This window comes from Lissotriton helveticus, chromosome 10, assembly GCF_964261635.1.
Source record: "Lissotriton helveticus chromosome 10, aLisHel1.1, whole genome shotgun sequence".
Lineage (NCBI taxonomy): Eukaryota > Metazoa > Chordata > Amphibia > Caudata > Salamandridae > Lissotriton > Lissotriton helveticus.
This window is the reverse complement of record NC_136071.1, coordinates 781976220-782003655: the sequence shown is the minus strand read 5'-3', so window position 1 is coordinate 782003655 and position 27436 is coordinate 781976220.

The following is a 27436-nucleotide window of genomic DNA, read 5'->3' as shown; positions in this document are numbered from 1 at the left end:
AATAAATGTGGTGTGTGGGTTTAGAAACAGATCTATAAACAGCCACACTAAGGGGTGCTGTGGTGGGGAGCTATTGATGTACTTTTAGGAGAAGCCAGGGCTTTCAGTGGAAGGGGCATGGCCAATGTAATTAAGGGCATGCTTTAAAACAAAAGCTAAACATCTGAACTTAGCATAGTATGGTGCCCATCGGGAATTTTGCTGCTTCTGTTATTGCACCTAGGTACTCACACACTTATATCGTACAAACTGTATGGCCTCTGCTGGGTAAGTAAATCCTTAATAGCAATTAAACATATAAGTATTTTCACTGGACACCTAAACACTGTCTCCTGTAAAATGGTCAAATGTATTACACAATTTCTCCTGTGATCTTTACACTCATGAATTTGACTAGAATAGAAACAGTTAATATTTTACCACAAGTACATCAATTTAATTACAATTCAACTAATTTCGTTTACGTATCTTAATAACAATACTCTGTGTTCAAGAAAAATTCAAAATCAACGTTGAAAAAACTCCGAAAAATAATATACTATTAGATCACATCCATTTAAAAACATTTTTAAAGTAGTTGATGTGGCGTTTTGGTGGTTTATTGGGGGTTTCCACCTTCTTCAGGACAAACAATTATATTAAAAGCATTGATTTATCTAAAAAATAAATAAAAACAGCATTTGTACATATTCAATTCACTATTTTAAATTTGACAGATCTACAGATCCACATTCAGTGTTTATGTCTCTTCTACGTTCTAGCAATTTTGATTTATATTAAAAATTACTTCTATTCATTCTTCATAACTGTATTTAGTAACAACAAAAGAGATGAACCCCAGTAAATCATTATGTGAGGACAAAACGTCCAAGTACCCTTATGTTTACTTACAATATTCATTCTTTCAATTTCCTTTAATCTTTGGGTGCCCCTGCTGGATATTTGGACATCTCGGAAATTTACTTCTCTATAGAGGTATTTTACCCTGCTATAAGATATGGAAAAGGTATTTATCACCCCTGTCTTCTGCACCCACGGTAAATAGAGGGCAGGTCTTCCTCTTTATGTAGTTTTGAGTAAATGCAGATTTAACTTATCTTTCTCAAACTACTCTAGAGGAAATAAAGAAAGGAAATACACTGTGATCCTGTCCCTTTTCGATAAGCAGAGCATCTTTCCCATTTTCGTCGATTGCACCCAGATATACAATGGAACCATTAACATTTCACCTACAACAAGCCAGGACTATTGGCTTTATCAATTAGCATAGTATGGTGTCCCTCTGGTATAACAAAACATAGCATAGCAAAACAAAGCATAGCAGAATAAAACACAACAAAACATAGTATATCATAACAAAACATAACATAGCATAACAAAGCATAGCCTAGCAAAACATAGCTTAACAAAACATAGCATAGCATAACAAAACACAGCATAGCATAGCATAACAAATCAAAACATAGGATAGCAAAACATAGCATAGCATAACAAAACAAAACATAGGATATCAAAACAAAACATAGAATAGCATTCAGCATCACTCAGCACCACCACAGCATCACTCAGGGGCACCACAACATCACTATGCGCTACCACAGCATCACTGAACGCCACACCATCACTCGTTCGCCATCACAACATCACTCAGCGCCACCCAGCATCAATCTGTGCAACCATTTAACAACTGGTTCAAATATGTTCTCTCAATGTTTCAATTTTTTTTACAAATGTAACAAAAAGATGTTAATATTTCACTTCTGTTCTAGGATTTTTGTCACAATAAAATACACTGAACATAATCTTCACAAAAGTTATTTACAAAGGTTTAAGCTAATGCCATTATAAATTACAGTAACTTTTATTTAAGTATTAATTATTAAAAAAAATTAAAAGCCATTGTTATTTGTAATATCAATACATGTAAGTCACGTAAATACAACACATATTGCATTACACATGCTATAGGTGTCACATTTGCGAAAGTTATAACTATTGGCATTGTAAATGACAAAGCTAATAATTTCGTTATTTTCAAAAACAAAACATAAATAAAAAGTGTGTCATTTACAATACCAATAGCTCAAACGTTTCTAATGCGAGACCTATTGCATTGCAAATGCTTGTTTCACCTAGAGGGGAGGGCAACAATGGAGAGTCTGATAGGGACCAGTTTCAGCACCTGCTTTTTAGAGCTGCCGGTGCTGAGCAACAATGGCTGAAGAAGCTTGCATAAACATGACGAGCTTCACTACAAGCATCTAGGCAATGTGCGGGGGAGGGGCGACATTGCAGTCTGTCTGGGAGCAAAAAGCAACAGATGGTGAACAGAGCCGAGCCTTACTGACCTCGCGTGGTAGCGCTTGTGAAAAGCGCCTTTAAGTAACGAGCCCCCCTTCAAGTATCTAGGCAATGTGAGGGGGAGGGGCAGCAAAATCTTTTTTCCCAATTTACTTTTCAACTTGTTTTGTGCTGGAAATTCACTTGAAATAAGCGGAAAGCACCATGTAGCGCTGCTTTGCATTACTTAGCGCTAAGGGAGCATTTCATGTGTGGTGCATTGGCGTTCTCATGCAACTAACCATGAGGCATATTACCAACAAGTAGTGATATTTATCGCTAAATAGGCCTAGCGATGTTTTTTTTATTGCTGAGCATCGCCGGAATTTATCGCTGAGAAAACTTGCTATTAGCAACGTTTATCTCCAAAGCGATACATTTTCCGGCGATAGCGGCGAAATGCGTGAATATCGCTGAGAATACAGCGATATTCACGCATTAGCGACGAAATGCTCTTAGCCATGTTATCCACCTCCCATTGGATAATATGGCTAAGAACTGGTCTGCGCAGGCGTTGGTTTTTGGCGATAGCGGAAATATTTCCATTGCTACGCCTGCCTTGCTAATAGGCGATAGCGACGTTAGCGACTGCTTTCAGTCGCTAACAGGTTGAGTACGCCCACTTTGCATGTCATTAGCGATAAATATCGCTGAAATGCAAAGCGGGCCCCAAACCGCTCGCTATCGCCTAAAAGCTGTCGCTAACATCAGTTAGCGACAGCTTGCTAATAGAGCGATAGAATTATCACCGCTTAGCGGCCGAAATAGGCCGCTAAACCGGCGATAATTACCTATCTCCACCCTTGGTAATATGCCCCCATGTTTTTTGGGGCAAAATGTTATCTATTAAAAAGGTAGGCAGGGTTTTACATGAAAAAATAATGCCCTTTGTCACTTGCAGTTTACCTTTCCTAAGGTGACAAAGGTTAGCAGTTGCATTTCATGACGAAAATTTTCTCAAACAGCACAAGAGATGTAAAATTAAGTTTGATCGCGGAAACGTTCAGATGCTTGTAATGGCAGCACCTTGGGAACACCTGTCTATCTTCCTTAACAGAACTGTGAATGACCTGAAAACAATCTTTGTTCATTTAAAGATGAAATTGCAGACTTAAAATGTTACCATCAAATGAGCAATTTCGGACTTGACGAATACAAAGTGCCCTGAATTGGCAACAACTCTGTACATCTGGGAAGGGGAGAGAGGGATGAGCTCTACAGCATTTCCCACAAGAACAGCCCTAATTCCCACAATATTGTGCCAAAGAGTTTGAAACTGGACTTTCAGGTAATATTTTGGATTCAAAATGAGCATAAATTTATTGTTCAAACAAAAAAGGGGGCTGAAGTGGGTACAACGCCACTAACTCATGTGGCCTTTTCCCTGCTTTTATTGGATTGAATGTGGTATTAGGTCTCTTGGTGCACTAAAACGACAGGCAACAAATATAAATATATATATAAATATAGCGACTTGCGCTTACATGAAACGGCACTTGTAAAAGGTTCTATTTTTCCACTGCAGGTGAAAATTAATAAAATGATGTCACGTCCCCCTATACCTTTTTGTATCTCTGGTCTTTCGGAGCAGACCCAACACTTTTTTATTTTTTATTTTAACTGTGTAGCACGAGTGGTGCAGGTTTGATCCCCCTGTCCTTAACGTTTTTCATTGAGTTCGCCATTCTAATAAAAATATGGAAGGTAAAAAAAAAAGAAAAAATAATGCCCTTCTATAATGGGCACTATCAAGGAGAAATCTTTTATTTCTCCTTTTTTTCAGACTTTGCATGTGTGCTGCTCCGTACAGCACACAAACACAGGCGGAAAAGTTACTTTAGGCATAGTGTTTTATACTGGAAGGGTACCCATCCAGTACAAAACCTATACTAGACCCATGCATCCACCTTTGCACTATGTTCTCTCCCTCTCACGCAACGCAGAATTTTTTGCTGCTGTGCTGCACTGCGTGATAATGTAGTAAATAGACTCCTCAGTTTCTCTATTTTGAGAATAAGATCAACATACCATGAAAACAGTTTTTTTTATCATGAACTATACTAAAAATGTTTTACTTGCGTGCTCACCAATTTTACTGTTTTATCGTCGAGGTAGACAGATTTCACTTGGCTTACGACCTTCTTGATGACATTTCCGTGTAAAAGACGCTTGAATCAGTGAATCTGTCTACACCCTCTGGGATTGATGCTTTTCTTTGAATTTTGTCTGCTTATCTTTTTTTCCAAACATGTGCGCCCGCTTCTGCCTTTTAGCAACGTTCCTAATTGGGCCCTAGCATGGCCCCCTGATGCGAAGGTGGCTCTGTGCACCATAATCTGCCCAAATAGGGAAACAAAGAGCTTCTGGCGCTTGTCCCATTTCCTTAATTATTTAATGATCCTGCAGCAAGCTTACATTAAGTCTGGTCCCCGAGGCAGCATCCTTCTCCGAGATTAGAATAATAATCATGTCCACCGGGGCCTGATAAGTGCGCTGATAAATTAATAAGACGTTCAGTGCACGGTACTAGTTCCCTGACCTACTTTCGAAGCAGCACGCACACTTTTCTGTGGTGGCTAGGCTATTTTACAATATTATAGACGTGTTTACACTTTTTCACGTGGGTCATGTTTTCATTGTATTTATTTTATTGTTTTCTTTATTGGACTCTTCATAAAGTGCAAACCTAGACTAGAGGCAACGTCAGCGGAGGGCTGTACATTGCAGCGGGTTAGGTAGACATGATGGGGCCCATTTTAAAAGCAGTTATGAGTACGAAAAGTAATACTACAGGAATATTTGAGAAGAGGATGTATGCTTACGGCTACAGCGTCGACTTTGAAGCTGGGGAACTGGGTTCGAGCCTCGGCAACGACGCCCAACATCCTGCGATTCTGGGCAAATAACGTCATCTCCCCGTGCCTAACAAAAATGAACGTGTCCATCTGTAAGAAAACTGATGCTCATGTGAAGAGCTCTGATACCCGATTTCTCGGGTCTAGTTCACGCTCTATAAAACTGTAAACATAAATATACATATTCTTTTGAGTACACTTATGTGCCTTAAGAGGCTGATAAGCAAAGCCATGTAAGAGTACGAAATGGAGTACTTCTCCTGTACAACTTCCACTGTGGAAGTTGTTCATGTTCGTATTTATTGGTGTGGAAGTTCCACACCTATAAATACTAACATGAATCAGCCCCGAAGAGTGAGATTTGTGTCTACTCCTTTCTTACTTATCTCAGTTCCCGGCTCCTGATTCAGTCTTCAGCCCAAGGAGCATTTGGGTCTCACGGTGATTTGATTTAATGGGTGATGTCCATCCACTGCTTATGTTATAATCTTGCATTGCAGTGCGTAAGGGATGCATTTGCTCTCTCTCTGTGGCCTTTTCCTTACTCCTCCATCTTGTTCTGGTTAATATATATGTTAGCCACCACAGTTCCTGCGCATTTGGCCATCTTTGATTGGTTTTTTGGAGAAGAACCATTCAAAGGATGGACACCGGGCCACCTCGGGTAAAAAAAAGCACTGGCAAACCTAGAAGTTAATCACCCACCGAACCATGGCACAGCTCACTTTTTATGATATTTTCAATTTTTAGGTTGAGGGGAAATAACCATGGGCCGATGCAAGTCCAAATTCAACAACCATTTTTATTTTCTCACCACCTCCTGGTTCATTCCTCCTGTATACCCTTCACCTTACTCTTGCAACTTTCCCGAATCTCTCACCCAGAGCTTAGACTTGCAGTTCTCTTTAACTGCACTTTCCCTGATATCATGTAGCAAAAATAAGTATTTCGAAGTCTCCTTTCCCGTCCAAACCATATTGTGTCACAATTTATCCAGTGAGACTCCAAATTATATAAATCGGCTATTGGAATTTCCATGCTCGTCTGTGTTTGTAGTATGCCCAGGATGAAGAGTTCAATGCATTGTAGTAGGAAGTCTGTATGAATAGGATTTTAAATGTGTCATCACCTTCCCCAGACAGATATTACCACTGGGCATATTAAAGTAAAAATAAATGAGAGTTCACCACCTGCGGAATATCGAACCAGAATATCATCTTGCATACATATTGGGTTCTAAATGACATCTACAAAAACAGGGCCCTTTTGGAATTAATACAAGAAAGCCTACTGCAAAGTGGATGACTTTTTTATATATTATTTTTGATATTTTATGAAATAATTTTTAGGTGAGCCGATATTTCATTTTGATGGTATTCTGACATACAGCCGTACAGGTGTGTGGTAGAAGAATGTTGTTGTGAGGCTATTAACTGACATAAGTATCATGTCCTGAATATTGTGTTCCAAAAAATTGCTCTACTGGCCTTTATAACCGAAGGTCTACCTTGAATGGATCATATAGTGAACACTATTTATGACACAGTATTTATGTCAGACTATATTTGGGATCACGATACTCTGATATGCACCTGCTCCGAGACCTGAAAAGATCACGGAGGATTCGTCTGGTGATCATGTACCTCCTGAACACGTCATGTTCACTGCCTTCGGGCATTCTCACCTTTGTCTTGAGTATCCCTGTGGTCAATGGCCTCATTCATAGCCCTGGCATGGTGACACAATATGAGTCATTCTGAGAGCTTTTATCTACTTTTAGCTTTAAGTTCCCTCATGTGATAAGCAATACTAATGTTTCTACTTTTTACGTATGTAGCTGTCACCAAGCGTAATGCGAGCACCCTAAAAAAAGATCTTACAGGAGTACTACCGAGTGGAACTTTGGCTCCGTTCACAGCTCCGTGATAGCCAGGAGTATGTTTTGATTGGGCAGGAGTTGTGTGCTTCCACTGAAAAAAGTGCTTCTCTTCCATGCAGCAGTGATTAGATTATTTATCCAGCTGTCTGAGCCAGCAGAACTATGGCTGCCTGACTTGAACTCAGCAGTTCACACACATAGCATTGTAATGCTGTTAAAGTGTCTTAGGTAACAAGATAATATACAGTGTTTGTTTTTCTCTGGCAGCAGCACAAATGGGAGGAGAACAATCATGAGTAGTATTGCAGTCTCAGCACCGTCCCCTTCCAGCATTACCTTTAGACTTTGCAGCGCTGTTTTGTGATTTGAACAGTATGGAATGCCCAGGGCTACACTAATCTTCGTTGATTTGCAGGTCTGGCTTGCCAGTGAAGATGTCACCTAAATTTATGGGATCAACAAAAAAAAGATTTCAGAGTACTACTAAGAGAGGGGCTTAGACTCCACCCACTTGTTGTTTCCCCTGAGTACGGGATTTGATTTGGGCACATTTGAATGCTGCCACTGAAATGACTGCTTGTATTGCACCTTTTGCCCTGTGGTAAAGTGTATACATGATACAGTAGGAATGAGTTGGTCATGGTGGCAAACCAATGGATGAAGGTCTGATCTACTTATTATGAAATGCCATGATAAAGGTGGTAGTAGGCCTGATGTATTTATTGCGAAAAGCAAATGACAAAATCAATAGGCATTTAAGGGAGGAGTGTTATTCCTCAATATTAAAGCCTAGAGATAAGCATTTTGGTACATGGAATTTCACAGTTTACAAGGGTTTTGGTGTTGGTTACCCCTTGTGACAAACCACGAATATAGGGTTGCCCTTTAAGAATCCTTGTAAGGCCTTCTAAAGGAGAGATAGTAACTTGCTTAGCCAACTGTAATTTTGTATACCACTCTAATTTTATGACTGTGTGATTGATGGTTTCCTAAAGAAAAGCTTACGCTCAATACTGTAGGCCAGAGTTGGTTATGGTGACAAGTTATAGGCCCAATTGGTGCACTGGGAAACATTATGGATGATGCCATAGATCTGGTCTGCTTATTATGGAAGTATATGACAAAGGCAGTGGGTCTAGCTTATTTATTATGAAAAGCATCTGTTAAATCCAATAAGCTTTTAACTGTTGTTATCAAATTGTGTTAGAAGCTCCACACAGGCAATTAGTTACAAGTAATCACCAAGATTACCATAGTAGGCATAGGTTTTCGCGTTGGCCACCCAGTCTGACAAACCCATGGGGTTTTCACTGTAATGATACTTGTTAGAACCTGTTGAGAGGGGCTATAAATCGTTTTGCATGCTGCATTTTCCTATATATTTGTACATATTTACCTGTATGTATGGTGTATTACAACTAAAGCTTCCAGTTTTCTGTTTTCTGTTTTTACTGATTTTTTATAATTAAATGCAGACAGAACACAATCTATTTTCTGTCTGTATTTATTTTAAAACCGTAAAAGTACAGAAATTGTGCTGTGTATGAGTGACACTCCTTGTTGTCCTCATGAATCCCAGACCAATGCTAAGCAGATAGACACCATAGGGATTTAAAAACAGTATGCAATTCCCATAAATACAGGCATACGCTAACATATATTTGTGTATAATGCTAATATTTACTTGTCAGTGTAGTGTTTTGTTATATTTGTCTGCTTAATTAGCTAAAACGCAACAGGCATCAATGTATGAGTGCATGTTTATCAGTCAAATAAATGTGGAAGTATACCATTTTACGACTCCATTTACTGTAAAAAATATATGATTAATGTGCATAAATAACAATAAAATGGCCGAACGATGAATATGGATAAATACAGATGGAAATAAAATAAAAAATTACCATAAAACCCTAATTCATTTGACTAGGCCAGTGTTGGTTAAGGTGTAAAGCCAATGGTAAAGGGTATAGGCTTTATGAATTCATTGGGAAAAGTCATGCCAGATTTCATTGGCTTGATCTTTGTATTATGAAACATTATGACAAAGCCAGTAGGCCTGACAAACATATTGTCAAAAGCATGTGTTAAAGACAATATGCTTTTAAAGATGTATTATTATGACGCTGTGCTAAAGCTTGTAGGCAGGTATTGAATGTCACACATTACGATAGCAGGCTCTGGTTTGGGTGTTGATGATCCACCTGAACAAACTGTGGGGATAAATATATATATAGTTATACAATAATCTTTGTTAGCCTCTCTCCTTTTTATACGTATCTACTTTTATGAGTGTATGCCTTACGGAGACATAGAGTATAGCTATTGTGCTAGATTCAGTGGTCTCGAGTTGGGTATGCTGACAAGCCAATGATAAAGGCTATGGGCCTGATTATTTATTATGAAAAGTTACAATAAAGGCAGTAGGTCTGACATAATTATTGTGAAAAGCATATGTTAAACTCAATAGGCATTCAAGGGTGGTTTGTTAGTACTCTGATAAAAAGCCTGCAGATAGACTTTTTGTTACATGAAATGTCAGATTATCTTAGTAGGGAAGGATTTTAGTGCTGGGTCCTGCTTCCGACAACCTCAATGGGTAGAGGATATGCACTGTCATTTTTTTTTAAAACAGAATTTATTGGGTTTTTTGTTTTGAGGGCATACATCATTTTCAAGGTATCATTAAATGCATGGTGAGCTCATTACGTCCCAATTATACAAGCAAACATAGTATAACAGTGCTTCACGGTTTAGCCAGTCAGTTTTAGTCTCTGCCCTTTCAGCGTGCCGTGCACAGCCTTCCTTGAGTCAGGTGTCACAGTTTCGTTGCGCAGCTGCATAACTCCGCAGGACTCAAGCTATTTGGTACTCAATCATACTAGAGATAGTCCTCTTCCATTCAGTAGATCAGGAAACCGAACATCCAACTCTCCTACCCACCCTCCCCCAACCAACTCACACAACTCCCCCCACAACCCTTCCACAAGACCCTCCCCCCTCCCCTCAGACATGCCGCTTCCCCGATATCATGCGTGTCGCTCACAATGTATTCCGCACACTCCAAATGAGACCTGTGCCAGTGATCTAACCTCCATCCGGGAGAATGCACCCAACCCGGAGATCTCACCTCCTGCCTACTTGGTCATCACAGTGTCTGCAGCCGAGGTCCCAGACAACCCAAAGGGCATGTATGATCAGGGGGATCAGTCCTCTCCGTCCGTCGGGTCTTTAAGTAGATCTGTCAGCGCTACCCAGGCTCTGGCTGTGTCCCATAACTTGTCATTGTCGATTCTTCGAGCTAGTCGGAGTTGGAGGGTCCCCTCACAGTCCGCCCATTTGAGAAATTCTCTGAGCCAGCGCCCTACATTAGGGCCTGTGGTCGCTTTCCAATGACTAGTGATTTCGCGCTTGGCCAGTACCAGACCCAAATCCACAAACCTGCTGGTAGTCTTGTTGCGGGCAGTGTGGGGGAACCAGTGCAGGAGACACACAGCTGGAGTGTTTGGTAGGTCCCTCTCTGTTACCTCAGTCAGTTTAGTCATTATCGCTCCCCAGTACCCCCGGAGTATAGGACAATCCCAGAACATATGCATGTATCCTGCATCCTCCAGTCTGCATCGTGGACAGGCAGCATGAGAGTCAAAGAACTCATTAAGTTTGGAAGGAGTGAGGTACGCCCGATGGAACACGTAGAGTTGGATGAGTTGAAATCTGGTGTTTCGAGAACATTTCCAAGCTCTTTCCATCAGCATCTCCCAAGGTTTAGGCTCGATGGGAGTCCCTAGGTCCACCTCCCATTTGGCGCGCAATCTCTCCAGCGTGGTCCTCAAGCCCTGAGTCAATCTGCGGTACAGGCACGTTACCGCTTTGACCTTACCCGCAGAGGTAACCACGTATTGGCAAGGGGGGAAAACCCCCGGTTCCTCTAGCCCTCCCTTCTAATGTTTGCGCATCGCAGCCGTCACGGCCGCGTGTAGGAGGAAGTCCTGCGCAGGCAGCTCATGCATATATAGAGTTCTTGAAACGGTAGGAGTGCCCCATCTTCGTATAGATCCCCAAGGGTGGAGATCCGGAATTCCTCCCACTCGTGTAGCCGCTGCCAACTTCCCCCATGCGGGAGTTCCATGCAGAGCCATAGCGGAATCTCAGGCGAATATGCCGGTCCACCCTTATGCGTCGTAAGGCTCTATTCCAGCAGAGCCTCAGGACCCAGAGCTCCCCGGGGACCTCTCTTTCCCGCAGCGGGAGGCGCAGGAGAATCCGCGCCAGGTGGTGCAACTCTGTATCCCAGCCTCTCTGAGCTATCTCCAGGCCCAGCCTCCCCGCCAATTTCTGGGTAAACCATTGAAATTGGGCCACGTGGTAGTAGGCCTCGAAATCGGGGACTGCAAGGCCTCCCTCTCGTCTGGGGCGCATCAGGGTAGGGAGCGCCACTCTGCGCCTTCCTGAACCCCACAAGAAGCCCGAGATCATGGAGTTGAGCTGGGTAAAGTACCTCCCCGGTATCCAAAGTGGCAGAGTCACAAAATAGTAGAGCAACCGGGGGAGGCCGGCCAACAAAAAATGCCCACAGACATAGAACTGCTCCCTGGTTTAGCGATGCGTTGCGCTGCGCCAAAAGGGAATGTAAAAGAGCAGAGAGACAATGGAGAGTGGCTTACGACGACCGGTCGAAAGAGGCCTATCTCATTAAGAGGCGCACCTATCATAATAAAATCCGGATAGAGAAAGCCACATATTATGCAGACAGAATTCAGGGGGCAGAGAACTCTGCCAGGGAACTGTTCCGTATATATAAATCTTTGGCCACTCCTAAAACCTCTACTCAAGAGGATGATTACTCAGTAGCAGCTTGCAACCGCATTGCTAGCTACTTTGGAGATAAAGTGTCCAAAATTTATTCTGCTTTTCCCGAAATTCCTCCTGCAGCGGAAGAGCCTGCAGACCTAGCAGAGATGGAAGACGATCAAAATCTGCTTCTCAACTTCACCACCCCCTCACAGGCAGAGCTAGTCAAAATCTGCAGATCTGTTAAATCCGGTTCCCCCCGTGACCCTGCATCCCCAAAAAGGTTGAGTGACAGTCTGGAGACCCTTGAACCCTATATCAGGCACGTGCTGGATGTCTCTTTCCGATCCAGTTCTATACCTGAGGACTGGAAACAGGCTGTGGTGCTTCCCCTCCGCAAGAAGCCTAATATTAGCTTTGAGAAGCTGGACAACCTACGCCCCATCTCTCTGCTGCCTTATTTTTCTAAGGTAGCGGAGAAGGTGGTAAACAAACAGCTTATGAAGTATGTGGAGGAAGGCAACATTCTTCACCCTACCCAATTCGGGTTCCGGCCCCGTCATTCTACGGAATCTGCCCTTCTTAGGGCCACCGAATCCCTCAGACAGGGTGCAGACGAGGGACAAACCATGGCTCTAATTCTATTAGATCTCAGCGCTGCATTCGACACTGTAGCACATTCCATCTTGCTACAGTGTCTGAACAAAGGAGGGGTGAGAGGAGCAGCATTGAAATGGATTTATTCATTTCTCACTGGCCGAGGCTTCCAAGTGAGGCAGGGCGACCACTACTCTGAGCGAATTTCTTTGGACCAGGGGGTGCCGCAGGGCTCGTCCCTGAGTCCAACACTTTTCAATCTTTATGTCGCTCCTATCGCCACCTTAGTAGAGAGTCACGGCCTCCGCTTGGTGTCTTATGCCGACGACACGCAGTTGGTGATCTCCCTGTCGCGTGCACCCAGTCTCTCGGCGGACATCTTCAGAGCTTGCATGCAAGATCTAGCTGCCTGGATGTCCGCCAACTGCCTCAAGCTCAACGGAGGCAAGACTGAGGTGCTGGTCGTGGGGGGCTGCCAATCAGCGTGGACGTCGGCATGGTGGCCATCCTGCCTAGGTCCAACACCCTCTCCGTGCCAGAAAGCAAAGAATCTGGGCATCTGGTTTGACACTGACCTCTCCTTTGGCCCCCAGATTAATCAGGTGGTTGGATCATGTTTTGGGACCCTTAAAAGTCTCAGGAAGACTTTGAAGTTTTTACCTGTGAGAGCCCGACAAACCCTGGTGCATGCACTAGTCACATCAAAGATGGACTATGGCAATCTTCTCTATTTAGGGACTTTGGAGAAGAACCTCAACCGCCTACAGGTCCTACAGAATGCCGCTGCCCGCTTAGTGCTTAAACTACCCAGACGAGCTGCATCGGCTGCGGCCCTCCGATCTCTGCATTGGCTTCCGGTCAGAAGCAGGGTAGAATTTAAAGCTCTATGTACGTGCCATCGGATCATCAACGGGAGATCCCCTCTTCCCCTGCAGGGACTTCTGACTACTTATGAGCCGTCCCGCTCGTTGAGATCATCTGGCTCTGGACTCCTGGTCGTTCCCAAGGTGTCTAGAGCTCGAATGGGCGGAAGATCTTTCAGGTACCTTGCAGCCTCAAGATGGAACAAACTACCCATGGCACTGAGATTAGAGCCATCAGAATCAATTTTCAGAGTCAAACTTAAAACTGCACTATTTGCCCAGTAAGGTACGCCGCTTCTATAGGTTCAAGTAAGAGTTGCTCCTCAGCGCGGGGACACGCCGTTGTGCGTCACCAAGCGCTTTACAAAACCCCCTAAATAGAAATAGAAATAGAAATAGAGTTATAATTTTTAGTAGTGCCACTCGTCCCGCGACCGACAGGGGTAGTGACCCCCAGAAATCCAGGTTAGTCTTGGTGTTTCGGAGGGCCCTGCCTATGCTACCTTCAAATAAATCGGTTGCGCCATGGTAAATCCGCACCCCCAAGTATGGTAAACAGCTACCCTCCCATCTCACTTCCAGCCCCTCTTGAGGAGCACCACGGTCACCCCTCATTGGAAAGAGGCAGGTCTTGGCCCAGTTAACCCTGAGCCCCGCTACCCTTCCCAATCTCTCCAACAGTTCCCGAGCTCCACGGAGCGCGCCAATGTTATCGGCGAGGAACATCAGTAAATCGTCGGTGTACAGGGCAATATGGTGCATGCGACCCAACACCTCTAGGCCCCTGTAGTGCTCCCCCTCTTCGTGCATGCACCGCTAGGGGCTCCATTGCCAGGGCAAACAGGAGGGGAGATAATGGGCAACCCAGCCTCATTCCCCTACCTACCGCACAAGCTGCCGAAATCACCCCCCCTGTCCAGACCCTGGCCGTCGAATTGGAGTACAGGATCTGCGTCCATGCCACAAACCCTTCACCCAGTCCGAAGGCCCTCAAAACCCGAAACAAGTATGGCCACTCTAGGCTATCAAAGGCTTTTTCAATGTCAATGGATAGCACACATGCCTCTTCCCCTCCGGCCTCCGACGCCTGCAGTAAGTGACACAACCTCCTAATATTCACCGCCGTGCTCGGTGTGGGGATAAAACCAGATTGGTCCACATGTACCAGGGTCGTCATGTGCCCCATCAGGCGATGCGCCAATATGCCACTCAGTACCTTATAGTCAATGTTTAACATCGCGAGGGGGCGATACGCTGTTCGATCCCACTCCGGTTTCCCCGGTATAAGAAGCGGGACAATCACCGCCTCTCTCGTCGAGGTGGGCAAATAGCCAACCTGCTTTGTAGAGAGATACCAGCTGAGGGGCCAGTATATCAATATAAGCGACGTAAAACTCTGACGGGAACCCGTCGGTGCCTGGGGTTTTGTTCTTAGCCATGCGTTTAAGGACATTCCGGACCTCTCCCACTTCCACCGGGCGACCCAAGTCCTCCGCCTCCTCTGCTTCAAACTGAGGTAATTCTATACCTAGGAGATCCCCGTCCTCCAGTTCCCTGGGGTCTAACGCGCTACGGTACAGCGTGGAGTAGTAATCTAGAAATTGCATATTGATTGCCTGCTGCCCAAAGTGGGATGTCCCCCCCCTCGTCTCATAGCTCAAGGATCGGTGTGCCCCTGTGGGCCGGATTTGCTAACCAGGCCAGGAGCACCCCTGACTTATGGCGTTCCGCATGCGCTCGCACCATGTAGGCCTTTTAATCAAAACATCTCAGCCTCTCCACTTGCGTGGCCAGCTCCTCTTTTGCCCTTAGTAACTCCTCCTGGACCTCTATCCACCCGGTCTTTCTCGTTCCTTGTCCCAAAGCCGTTGTTCCGCCCCCTGTACCTCACTCAATAGAGTTCTGCGAACACCCACCGCCTCTCCAATGCACCGCCCTCGGATCACCGCTTTGAACGCGTCCCATTCATTATGCAGACTGGAGGAGGTGCCCGCATTGTGTTGAAAGTACACCCCTATGGCTGTGCCTATAGTGGTCCGGAAGACTTCCAAGGCCTCCGGCCAGAGCCGCCAATTAGGAATCGCCGTTCTAGTCCGAACCCACTTCAAGACCACCAGCAGGGGGTTGTGATCAGAGGTCATCCTGGCCAGGTATTCACTCATCGTAACCTGCATATGAACGTACGGGGAGCACAAGACTGCATCCAATCTGACATGCAGTTCATGAACTGCAGAAAAGTAAGAATAGTCACGGTTCCTGGGATGGTAGACCCTCCAGGTGTCTGTAAGTCCCCAGCTCTGCTGCCAATCCCGCCAGCCTTCTACTATTCTACGCGTAGGGTCGTCAGGGAGCGGTGGGTGGGAACGGTCCAGGTCCACGTCTGCTACACAGTTAAAATCCCCCCCCAGTAACACAGGCCCCGTGAGCAGCCCCGCCAGTTTCTGTGAAAGTTGTGCAAAAAAAGTGGATTGATCTATATTGGGGGCGTATATGCTTCCTAACGTGATGTCCCGTCCGTCTAGTCGCCCTGTGACCACTGTAAATCTACCCTCGGGGTCAAGCAACTGCCTCAAACATTGAAATGGTACTCCTGCTCTTATCCAAACCAGTGTTCCCCTGGCATATGCCGAGTAAGTGGTGTGAAAAACCTGGCCTCTCCAGCGACGTTGTAGTGCCTTTCCCTCTACCTCCGTCAAGTGTGTTTCCTGAAGGAGAGCGACCTGCACTCCCCTCCGTATCAAGTATGCGTGGACTTTGTGTCGTCTACACATGGTATTCATCACTCGGACGTTCCAGGTCATGACTTTAAGGCCTATGGAGGAACCCATGGATCTGTTGTGCGTACAAATTTACTGCACCCCCCCCCGAGCGGCATGTCTGATCCTCCCCCAGCCCCCCCAACACATAAACTGCCCCCAACTCCCACTCCCCAGGACAGGCATGCAAGAACAGGTTCCCATCCAAACCAAACTGCCCGAAAGCATAACTGCAACTAGGAGGAAACTTTTGGCTCGTGCTTAATGCCCCCAGAGCTCTCCCCCCCCCCGGCCACCCTCCCCTTAGGAAAAAAAAAACCCATACGGTCATCTGAGACCCCGGCATTTTCTAGATCATCACCAGTCGCGCTGCCCCATCTGCAATCACCCCCCAAGAGCAGGTAGTGTAACCGGCCCAACAGCATGTATCTCCCATGGCTTCTGCAGGCCCATCACCCAAACATTCCGTCCGCTGTCTGTGGGGTGACATTCAGTAGCTCCATGTCAAAGAGGCCCTGGGAGCTGTCACAGCCCGGGCTCTCCGTTCCACTCTTCGCTGCTTCAGTGACAACACTCGACGGGCTGGTCGCTCCCTGACTGATGACCACCACGGCCCGGATCGCCTTGTCTCTTTCATGCCTCTGAGCCACTGGGGAAGTGGGGCTTCCCCTTGACGAAGTTGGCCACGAGGAACCCCCCCGTCGCGCCACCTCGGCTCTCCAACCAGTCCCATGCTGTCTGCAGGGTGAGGAAAAAGTGGGTCCTCGCATCCGCCGTCACCCGCAGCCGTGCCAGGAAGAGCATGGCATATGGGATGTTGAGCAGCCGTAGCTTCTTCTTGACAGCCAAAAAGGAGCACCGTTGCAGTTGTACTTCCCTGGTGTAGTCCGGAAATATCATCACCCGGCTGTTGCCTATTTGCAGGTTCTTTTGCTCTCGAGCCCTTTGTAGGATGAAGTCCCGGTCGCGATAATGCAGCAACCGCGCCACCATCGGTCGGGGTGAAGCACCAGGCTTGGGCGGGCGGGCCGGGACCCTGTGTGCTCGCTCCAACGCATAGAATGGTGAGAGGCCCTCTGGGGCAACCTCTGTCCGCAGCCAGTTCTCCAGGAAGTGGACCGCATCAGGGCCCTCCTCGCGCTCCGGCAGGCCCACGATGCGGAGGTTGTTACGCCGTGAGCGGCCTTCGCTGTCCTCCGCTCGAACCTCCAGGGCCTTGACTCTGAGCGTCACTTCACTCAAGGAGCGTCGTAGGGCGGTCACCTCATCAGGAATACTTTTCATGTTGGTCTCCTGTGTCGCCACTCTCTCCTTGAGCTTCCTGTGGTCGTCCTTCAGGAGTGTGAGGTCCGTTCCAATGGCATCCATCCTTTTCTCCAATGCTTCGCGTGACGCCATGATGGCCTGAATTATCTCACCTAGGGTAGGATCTCCAGGTGTACTCGGCCCCCATCTCTCTGTATCCCCTTCTTCGTCTTCCGTTTGGCGTTCCGGCTCATCTGGGCGCAGCACTTCAAAGCCCTTTTTCCTGGATACACGACCCATTGTTGTGGGGAGGCGTGTTCAGTAGCAGCAGCTCTGGGGGGATCCTGCGTCCGCACCCCACAGCAGCGAGGTGCCACCCCCAACCAGTCTCGGGCGCCCTCCTGGATCTGTTCAGGTTCGGTGCCGCGTAGGGGCCCCTCCTACAGCCTCTCCCAGCACCAAGTCGTCCGATCCGTAGCAGGTGATGCCAAGGCGGTGCCGCCCACTATCCGTCTGGCCGTTCACACTTCACCCATGTCCGTCACAAGCTTGCCACCAGCGTCGGACCCCCTGGCACCTCACTGTAGGCCGGCGACCCCTCAAGACGCAGGGGTGTATGGGCGCGTTGTCCAGAGCTTCTCAGCCAGGTGGGTCTTCTCCTGTCATCCACTAGGGGCCCCGCGGGTGAACTCCCCCAGTGTCCCTGGGGCGTATCGTCAGTCGCCTCAACTAAAGGGCTGGGGCGCAATTCATATCCCTGCTCCAGGTGAGCCCTCTGTCCGAACCAGGGAGGGCCGCAGGGTAGTGGCTGTCACGTGGAGTCGGCCCCTAGGGGTATCTTGTGCCTCAATTCTCTCACTGGCCGCTCTTCAGATCTCCTCGAGGCACCCTGGGTCTGAGTCAATGTAAGGCCCCCTACTGTCTGCAGTGGAAAACTTGTAGAGCCCTCAATAGACGAGTTTGCGCCGATTTTCAAATGGCGCCTGTCCTGTCCCGGGCGCCGCCATCTTAAGGTCAGGCAGCTATGGCAAATCAGATGCAATTGTAGGGCCCCCGCCCGCCGCTATGGGACACCTCCTCACCGCAGTCACAAGCGGGAGCAGCAGCCTTCCCTCCGGTCTCAGCAGCAGGGTTCTAGCGTCTCCGGTGCAGCCGCCAGACTCGTCAGTCCCCCTCACTGCCTGGCGCCAGTCTCGCCGATCGCGGGCACCATCTTGCCGCTTGAAATCATGCCGAGCAGGGAGGGAGGTATGCAATCTCGGCTTTCGGCCCCTTCTCGCCTCCGCCGACCACAGCAGTAGCGCTCAATAGGGGCACCGGACCTTCATGGGCGGATTGTGGCACTGGGTCACAGGATTGGTGTCCAGGATCAGTGTCTGTGGAGGGCAGCCGCGGAGGAGCTCCGGAGCTCTCCTCTGCCTACATCAGCGCCTAAGCCACGCCCCCCTTTCAGGATATGCCCTGTCATAATTATTTCTAGAATCTATAATATTAAATAATACATAAATTCTTATGCATACATTTATATCCATATTGACACATAGAGGGGCTTTGGGTCAGCTCTGTTGTGCCACTGGTCAGTCTGAGTGTCACACTGTATTTCCATCCATGACAGTGTACTGCTTTGGATAATGGTTCAGTCCAGATCAGCCAGTGGCTCTCTTGCCATTTAAATGACTGCATTTTCTGATCACATGTATACATCCACCTGAACATTAGTACACTTCAGTATCAGGACTGGTTGGGCATTCCTTTTGTTTTCAATGCTTTCCTTTCATAGTTCCCCTTTCATTTCTTTGCTTCTCCTCTTTTTGTTTTAATGTTTCTTAAAAGGATACTAAAACTCTTCATGGGGCAGAGGGTCAAGATTGATTTGCATATGGCCAGGTCTAAACTGGGGTGGCATGGTGAGCAAAAGAATGATGCTTTCTCGCTTTAAGTGTGCCAGGTACCCCCAGATGTGGGTCCTGGGCTCACTGTGCCACTGGAATCAAGCTATCCTGGCTGGAGAGGGGTGAAACCCCAAAACCGGTCCTAGGATGCTTGTTTCTGATCCAGGGAGGACCTCGCTTGGCAGTTCGAGCTGGACTGTTCCCATGAGGCACAGGGTCAAGACTGATTTGCATATGGCCAGGTCTAAACTGGGGTGGCATGGTGAGCAAAAGAATGATGGATTTAACCCAGATCTCTTGACTGGGGGTGAATGTTTTGATTTGTTCTACATTCCGTCTATCAATTGTGTGTCTTTTGCTTTCTTGCCCTAAGTGAGCCAGGTATGCCCAAACGTGGTTCCTGGGCTCACTGTGCCACTGGAATTAAGCTAACCTGGCTGAAGAGGTGTGACACCCAAAACCGGTCCTTGGATGCTTGTTTCCGGTCCATGGAGGACCTGGCTTGGCAGTTCAGGCTAGACTGTTCCCATGAGGCACAGGGTCAAGAATGATTTGCATATAGCCAGGTCTAAACTGGGGTGGCATGGTGAGCAAAATAATGATGAATTTAACCCAGATCTCTTGACTAGGGGTGAATGTTTTCATTTGTTCTGCATTCCATCCATCAATTGTGTGTCTTTTACTAAAACTCTTCAGGCAGGGATAACTGGTTGCGTGCTAGCCACTCATTTCATCTTCAGTGGTCCGCCTCCCACTTAGCTACTTCCTCCTAACCAGGAGACTATTATGGAATGCTGTTGTCCATAGTTTATTATTGCATTACTATTCCAAGTTGGCCAACAAGTTAGATATAAATGTGCAGCCATGTTGGAACATTAAAACAAGGATAGCCTAGTTACCATACCGTTACAAGTTAGACACCCACTGCAATGTTTAGTTTTGTTATTGCAAGTATATGCCGGCTGTGTTTAGGCACCAGCATCTTTTATTTTTTCTAATTGTATTTTTTAAATGTATCTTATGTTGTTGAGTTTGCATGTGTTTTATTACAGTTGTGTCTGAGGGTGAATGGAGGAACAAGTCAGTGGATGGAGAAATGGATGCATGATTGCAAAGACGAGTGAAAGAGTGAATGTATGAGGACTTTCTAAGTACCTAAAACCATCAATGATACAAAAGGTACTTTCATTCATAAGCCAGACATATTGGCATTGGAGATGCTTGTTTCATATTATTGCTAATGTTCAATATAGGAATAATTTTTCCTTAATGTTTTTCCCATTTTTCATGATTTTATATTGTTTTTGTATATGTTTTATTGATGACATTTTTCTGTTTTCTCTAATTGATTAGAAATGTATCGATGATAGGGTTGGACTATGTTTTAAATGGTGCTTGATATGTTTTAAATTATTTTTTGAATAAATTGTATACTTTTAATATTTCATTTTTACATTTCCTCTTTGTTCATTCTTTTGGTGTGGTATAAATGTTTTTGATAAAATCTATGTTGATTGTGTGATACTACTCAAAGGGGATTTCTTCCTGGACAAGTGTCTTTATTGGTACCTCACCCCTTTGGTTGTTGGGTCCCTCTATCTTTGATTAGAAAAGTTCAATATTATGCAATTTATTGCCATTCGAGTCATGTCAAGTAGGTTCTATGTCAGCCGCCATGCTTATAAACTAAAGTTTTGTGAATTGCTATCTGTTTCCAATTACTAGGACCTGCTTTGTTCCTTTTGCCTTCAAAAGCAATTGTATGTAGTACCTCTAGCAGCTTTAGGTTTCCCATTGTCGGCCTCCCATCTACTATGGTACTAAAAGAACCTTACAAGTGTAAGGTGGAGCTCTTGAGCACTCCTGTAGGCAAAAAGATTTTGCAAGCAATTTAAACAAAGCGGTCCGTTAGTGGAGACACAAAGTTTTATTCACTTTGTAATCTGTATCTTTAGAAACGTAGGTTAAGATTTCTTTAACATAAACATGATACAATCCAAAGGGTTTCTGGATATTCCAAAGGGTTAATTTCACACAACGTGTGTATATCTTTTAGACATGGTTTAGTATCAGCCCCGATGCATTTCGAGCCCTTGGCTCTTCTTCAAGGGGTCCAATAATCTACAGGGAAATTCAAACGAAAAAAAGTTGTTTTAACAAAATACAGGGCCCGAGGTTAAGGCTGAAATTTAAAGTGAACTAAAAAACCAAGGTATTTATGCGTGAACTATGAATAGATGGCTGCGGCGAATATGAAAACTGTTAGTGTCCAATGGTGAACGAAGTACTAGTGAGATATGGAGAAATAGGTGATAAGAAAGATGCATTAAGTGACTAAAACAACGTGCAAAGCAGAATGGTGACATGCTAGCTTGTGAACTATGTTAATTATCTGGGCGTCCGGCGGAACACAGCGAGTCTAGAAAGTAATCCAAGAAGAAAAGCCACCTCCGAGGTGAATTAGTAGTATGCCAGAAACGGAAGTGTTGCAGTTACACTTACCGCTGTGTTTTAGTGATGAGAACCGATGTGCTCCGTGTTTGGGTTAAGACGCTGGAACAAGAATCACCGTGTAGCAACGCGGAAGAAAGCGATGTGCAATCTCGCGCATGCGTATTAAGAGTGAACAAAGAGCGAAATTGAAACAGGACTATTACAATGCTCCGGGAATGGAGTGAAAGTAAATAATAATATCACGAGTTAAGGACTGAGGAGTTAAACGGAAATAAAATAGAAATAAAGGAGTAGAGGAATCGTTACAAAAATTTGAAAAATAATAAATCATATAGACACAGTGAACATAAATAACGAACAAAAGTAAATAATATCGCGACATTGGGATGAGAAAATAAAGAAAAAGAACAAGAATCTCGTAGAGGTATAGTTGAATGGTGACAGTACAGACAGGAAAAACAAATGTAGCTATGTGCGTAAATGAAGAGATGAAGAACATGCGATGGTGTAGGTAACTACGGGTGTATCAGCAGAAAAATAGAGGTTCAACGCTAGGAAAAGAGCAGAAAGTGAACAGGAACAGGGTAGAGACAAAAAAACTGGGGTGATGTGCTGAACAGTGTAGGGGAAAACATTTGTTTGGGTGATTAAGTGGGGGTAGGTGGAAAATCAACCCAAGGGTTGTGTGTGTGGCAGAGGCTTCTTGTGCTCTGAAGTAAAGATAATACTAAAGTTGAAGAAAAAGTTGAAGAAAAAAGGTGAAAAAGTAAAAAGGTGAAAAAGTGAACAAAGTTAGAGAAAGTGAACTAAAACAAGTGCTATATTTGAAGAAAGTGAAATGGATCGTAATGGGGGGTATAGTAAAAGATACAAGAAAGGAGAGGCCAAAGTGCTTAAAGAGGAATGATGCCAAGAGAGAACAACATTATAAGAAACTACTATATTCCAGTCTCTCGTTGATTCCTTTCGGATGGGTGGAACAGAGTTTGTGAATCCAGTATAGTTCTCTTTGTAGTAAAAAAATTTGGGATCAATGCCTGTGGGTTTTCGTACTACCTCCAAGATTTGGAAGCGGATTTGGCTTGCGTTGTGATTCAATTGAGTAAAATGAGCTGCCACGCAGGATTTATGGTTCTTGTTCCTAATGTTGCTGCGATGTTCCGTGAGTCTGATTTTTATCTTCCGTTCTGTTTTACCCACATAAGGTAAGCCGCAGCAGGGACACTTTAGGAGGTATACCACGTTGGTGGTGTCACAAGTTGCATTCACCTGAAGGCGAATGGGGGTACCTTGAGTGGGGTGCATCACGTTGTTTCCTGGAATGATGTTATGGCAGTTAGTGCAGTATGGCACGGAATTGTGCCCTTGTATGTAGTAGGTTATGTAGAACGAGGTTTCAGTATGGATGTAAATTTCTTGAACACTGATAAGCAAAAATGGGAAGATGTTCAAAAATTTGCTTGAAATCCGGTTCTAGTTGAAGAACTTGCCAGTGTTTGATGATGCATTGTTTGATAAGTTGGCTCTTGGTTAAAAATTTGGAGACAAATACATTGCGTGGTTCTACTGAACTTGAAATCACCTTCGGTGTGAGTAGAGTGGTGCGTTCAATTTCTGATACTCTGTCACTAGCTGCTTTGATAATTTGGTTAGGATAGCCTCTGTACAAAAATTTGTTCATGATGATGGTACTGTCATGTTTGTAGGCGTTTTCAGTAGAATCGGATTCGATAATTCTGAATCCCTTCTGGAGCCCTTCCTAATGACATCGTAAACGGGCCCTAGGACGGTTAATGTCCAGTTTAAGGGGTTTGTTCCCTCCTGTTCTTATCCATAGATCTCTGAGTACATGCTATTCCTGGCCATAATATTGCACATTCCTCGGTTGCACAACGCCATGCCTAGGTGAAAAGTTAAACTATACTATAACTGTTTGTATACCAGTTACTCTTCTGTCATGTTCATAGTGCATCAATCAGACAATATATTGTGGCTTGCTGTATTATTCCCCTCCCTATGGGATGCTCCATAACACTCTTGCAAGGGGTTCCCAGAGCATATGCCACAGGTGGATGTATAATGCCATTCCAATGAGTTGCACTTCTGCTGCTTGGGACTCCTGCACATATTCTATAGTACACTGACTGCACCTTCACCTCTGTACACCTTCTTTTGCTCCACGTGTAATGCAGTCTCAGCTGTAATACTATAAACTTGTGAAAGAGTAATCACACAACAAGTGTCAGGAATTGGGTATTTTAGGGCATAGATGCTCTGGACAATTTGTAAACTGCCACAAACTCAGTGGCAGCTCCTCCTCATCTTTGAGCAGTGCAAAAAGGAAAAATAAAATGATAATAACAAAATGTTATTATCATTGTATTTTTGCATACTGAGGCAGTTTTGTTTACCTTATGGGGTGGTGGTGGGGGGGCTGGGCTGTCATCACGGCCAGCAAGGGGAGGGGTGGTTGGTGCACTTAAGTGTGCATGACGGTTTGACTGGCCGTCTTGGGCCAGTCCAACAGACATGCGCACTTCGCATTTCTCTACCCAGCTGTATTGCACAGCTGGGTGGAGAACATGTACAGGCTCCCACTCCCTGCTTGACTGCAGAACCAGGCTGCTCAGACCAATCGCAACACTGTTGTCATGAAGGCGACAGCAGCATTGGGATTGGTTTAGGGAGTCTGGAAGCCGGTGTACGTCCAGGTAGGTGACTTTCTTTTTCTACCCTCCCCGCCTCACCCATACTATTCTGTGACAGACGCCACTGCACGAACCTGAAAGGTTGTAGCTATTCACAAAAATTTTTCTGACCCATTTAAACGTTGGAATATTTACTGTTGCGTAGGCTAACATAAATCCCTTCTCTGCCTGAAAAGTTGATGGGCTTGTAGACAAAGAGCTTTCTCCATGTAGAAAAATAGATCCACTGTGGAGGAAAAAAGTTAAAATACACATCTGGAAAGGCATTACCCCAGATATTATTATACACTGTGTACAATTACTCATGCTGAAATGCCCCTGCATGATTGTATGTCTAAATTCATCAAGATTATCCAGGAGTAGGTCTAGAAACCTGTTCCTATTTTTTGGCAGTGCTTAGGGAAACCTTTGTAAATATCATGAATTCAGAAAACTGCACCCATGTGTGTTTGTATGCTTACAGGTGCAGATTCCTGAATTTTCAGAATTTTCAACAGATTGTGAATTTGCATCGAGTTTGTACATCTGGATGATAAATGTTTCCAATTTACAAAAGGTGAGAATAATTGACTACCTGAAAACAGATGGTCTCTGTAGTTTACCTAAGCGTTGGATGGCTTAATTACATGTAGATGTCATCTGGTCTATGCCAATTTACAAAGGTGAAAACATGAAGCAAACTTTTAAGTTTGTGTAACTCAAATGCCATCATAATACTAATGAAATACTATAGCTGTATGTGAATATGTGTTATGACATATCAGTTTACTGTTTGTCGGTATTACCAGCTAAATCACTTGTAAATTAATTTGATAGAAAATGTATCTTTTTTTTATTTGGAAGATTAATGAAGATTAGCAACAATTATGCTGAACCAGCTTTCAAGTGGTCACATCTGCTGTTTTGCCTGCCACCCTGCTAATTGCATTACCTGGTACTTTTTGTTGGCTGTGATTTTCCTGCTGAAAGCTTTTTAGGACTCTCTGAACGAGTCAACTTTGACACGTTTTATTTAAAAATGTCAACCACTATAACTTTTGTTCAGAAAAGCAACAGGCAGTTCAATACTAGCACAATGGGGAGCCACGGGGTTCCCTTTTCCATTCATGAGCTAGGCAGAGACACAGAGCTGTTGATCATAAACAGAAGCGGGGTTCTTACTTTTCTACCATGATAGGGAACAGCAAACTGAATTCTTTAATTACTCATAAGAGCCAGGTAGACTAAAATAATGTGGACTAATCTAGCCGAGTAACATTAGTATGTGGATATTTTAGCTATCCATTTGGTCTACCTAAGCTGTTTTCTTCTCAATGCTAAGTGCCCACACTTCACCTCAGTTAGATATGGGAATTGTTAAAGTCTTCCTCTTTTCTTTTTTACTGACATGTTATTCTCATTGTGACATGGAGCAATGCCTGCTCAAAGTCACCTGCTGTTATACCCTCAGGTCCTGCTGAGATCGTTACCCCTAGGGTCCCTTCCTCGGCACGTGGGTCTCTAAGGCCAACTGAGCATTATTGGTGCCGCTTCATACACATTCCACAAACTGACCTTGAATTAGACTTGGTTGTGGTCCAACACTCTGGGTGGGCTTCGACATTCCAAAAATGAAACCTTGATTGGTCCGTGTGTCCCATTGAAATTCTATGTCTCCTTTTCCTAGACACTGTGGGGTTCCTGCTTCTTTCCTATCTAAATAATCTGTCAGCCCTTGGGCCCCTATTGAGCCCTTAAGGAGTTTTTCCCTCTCTGCTTCTCTAAGAGCATGGAGCTCTTTATAGAACAGGGTGTCAATTTGGTTATATTTCTCTCTGGGTATCGTTCAGGAGGACCAGATATATCCACAAGTATAACAGCACATCAAAATAGATTTGCCCCACAAGAATCCCAAGGTGCTTTGCCTTGCGATCCTTGCCTAAGGAAAATGAACCAATGCCTATACTGTGGTAAGTCAGGGAACTTCATGAGATAGTGCCCCAAGCATCCGGCTAAATCCAAGCCCCATAAACCTTGTTCTTCCCAGTTGCAATCAATGAGGTGGGTGGAAAAGGAATCAACTCATTAAGAAATGAGGTCAACCTACCAAGTTCTTCCCCTAATTTAACCTCTTCTAGCCTTTCTTTTTCTGGCTTTCACCATCTCATGGTACATATGGTCCTATACTCTGCAGCTGGAACCCAAGGATGAGCAGAAGCCTTAGTAGATTCTGAAGCCACATGGAATTTTATAGACATTAAGTTTCTCACTACCTTGAGAATAGATACTCATCATAAGAAAACCCAGAAATAGTAAGGGCTGTGGATGGGAAGGAGTTAACCTATGGCCCAATCCAATTTATAACAGAGCTCTTAAACGACTTGCCAGAATAACCACAAAAAACACAAAGAATTTTACCTCATAGATAGCCGCAATTTCATATGAAATTGGACTTCCAGCCTCACCTGGATTTTCTGCAGGGGCGAATTGGATGGAACAGATGCTAGGTCCCAACTTCTCTCGCCCACCTCCTTCGCCCAACAAGGTCAAAGCAAAAGAGGGAAGGTGGGGAAGAAGGGGAGTCAAAACAAGGAAAGGGAGAAGGGGTTGAATCCACTGGATCGTCCGGTGGGGTATCATCACGGTTCCTAATGGAAAAGACACAAAGGTAAGTATGTTCCTCCTATACTAGTAGCCTGTTGTATAGATATTTTGACTACTCTGATATTCTACCTGTTGAAAGATCTGCTAGTCATATGTGAGAGGATATTCACAACTAGAACGTAGGACCCACACAAGGTATTTAAAAAATAAACACACACTTATTATTCATAAGGACGCCAGGAGTTTAACCACATTCAAGGATGAATATGAAACATACCAACCTTAAAAGGAACCACCTTTGGAGATCAAAAGACCCATAAACAGGGGCGTGGCCGACAGCCAGCGGGAATGGTCGCTAGCTAGAGCGACTCCCGGCCGTCTCCGACGATCCCCTGCACCGATCCGTCCACAGATCGGGATTCCCTTCTCTGTTGGAGGGAACCTCAAGAGAAACAGATTGCGCCCGCTGTGGC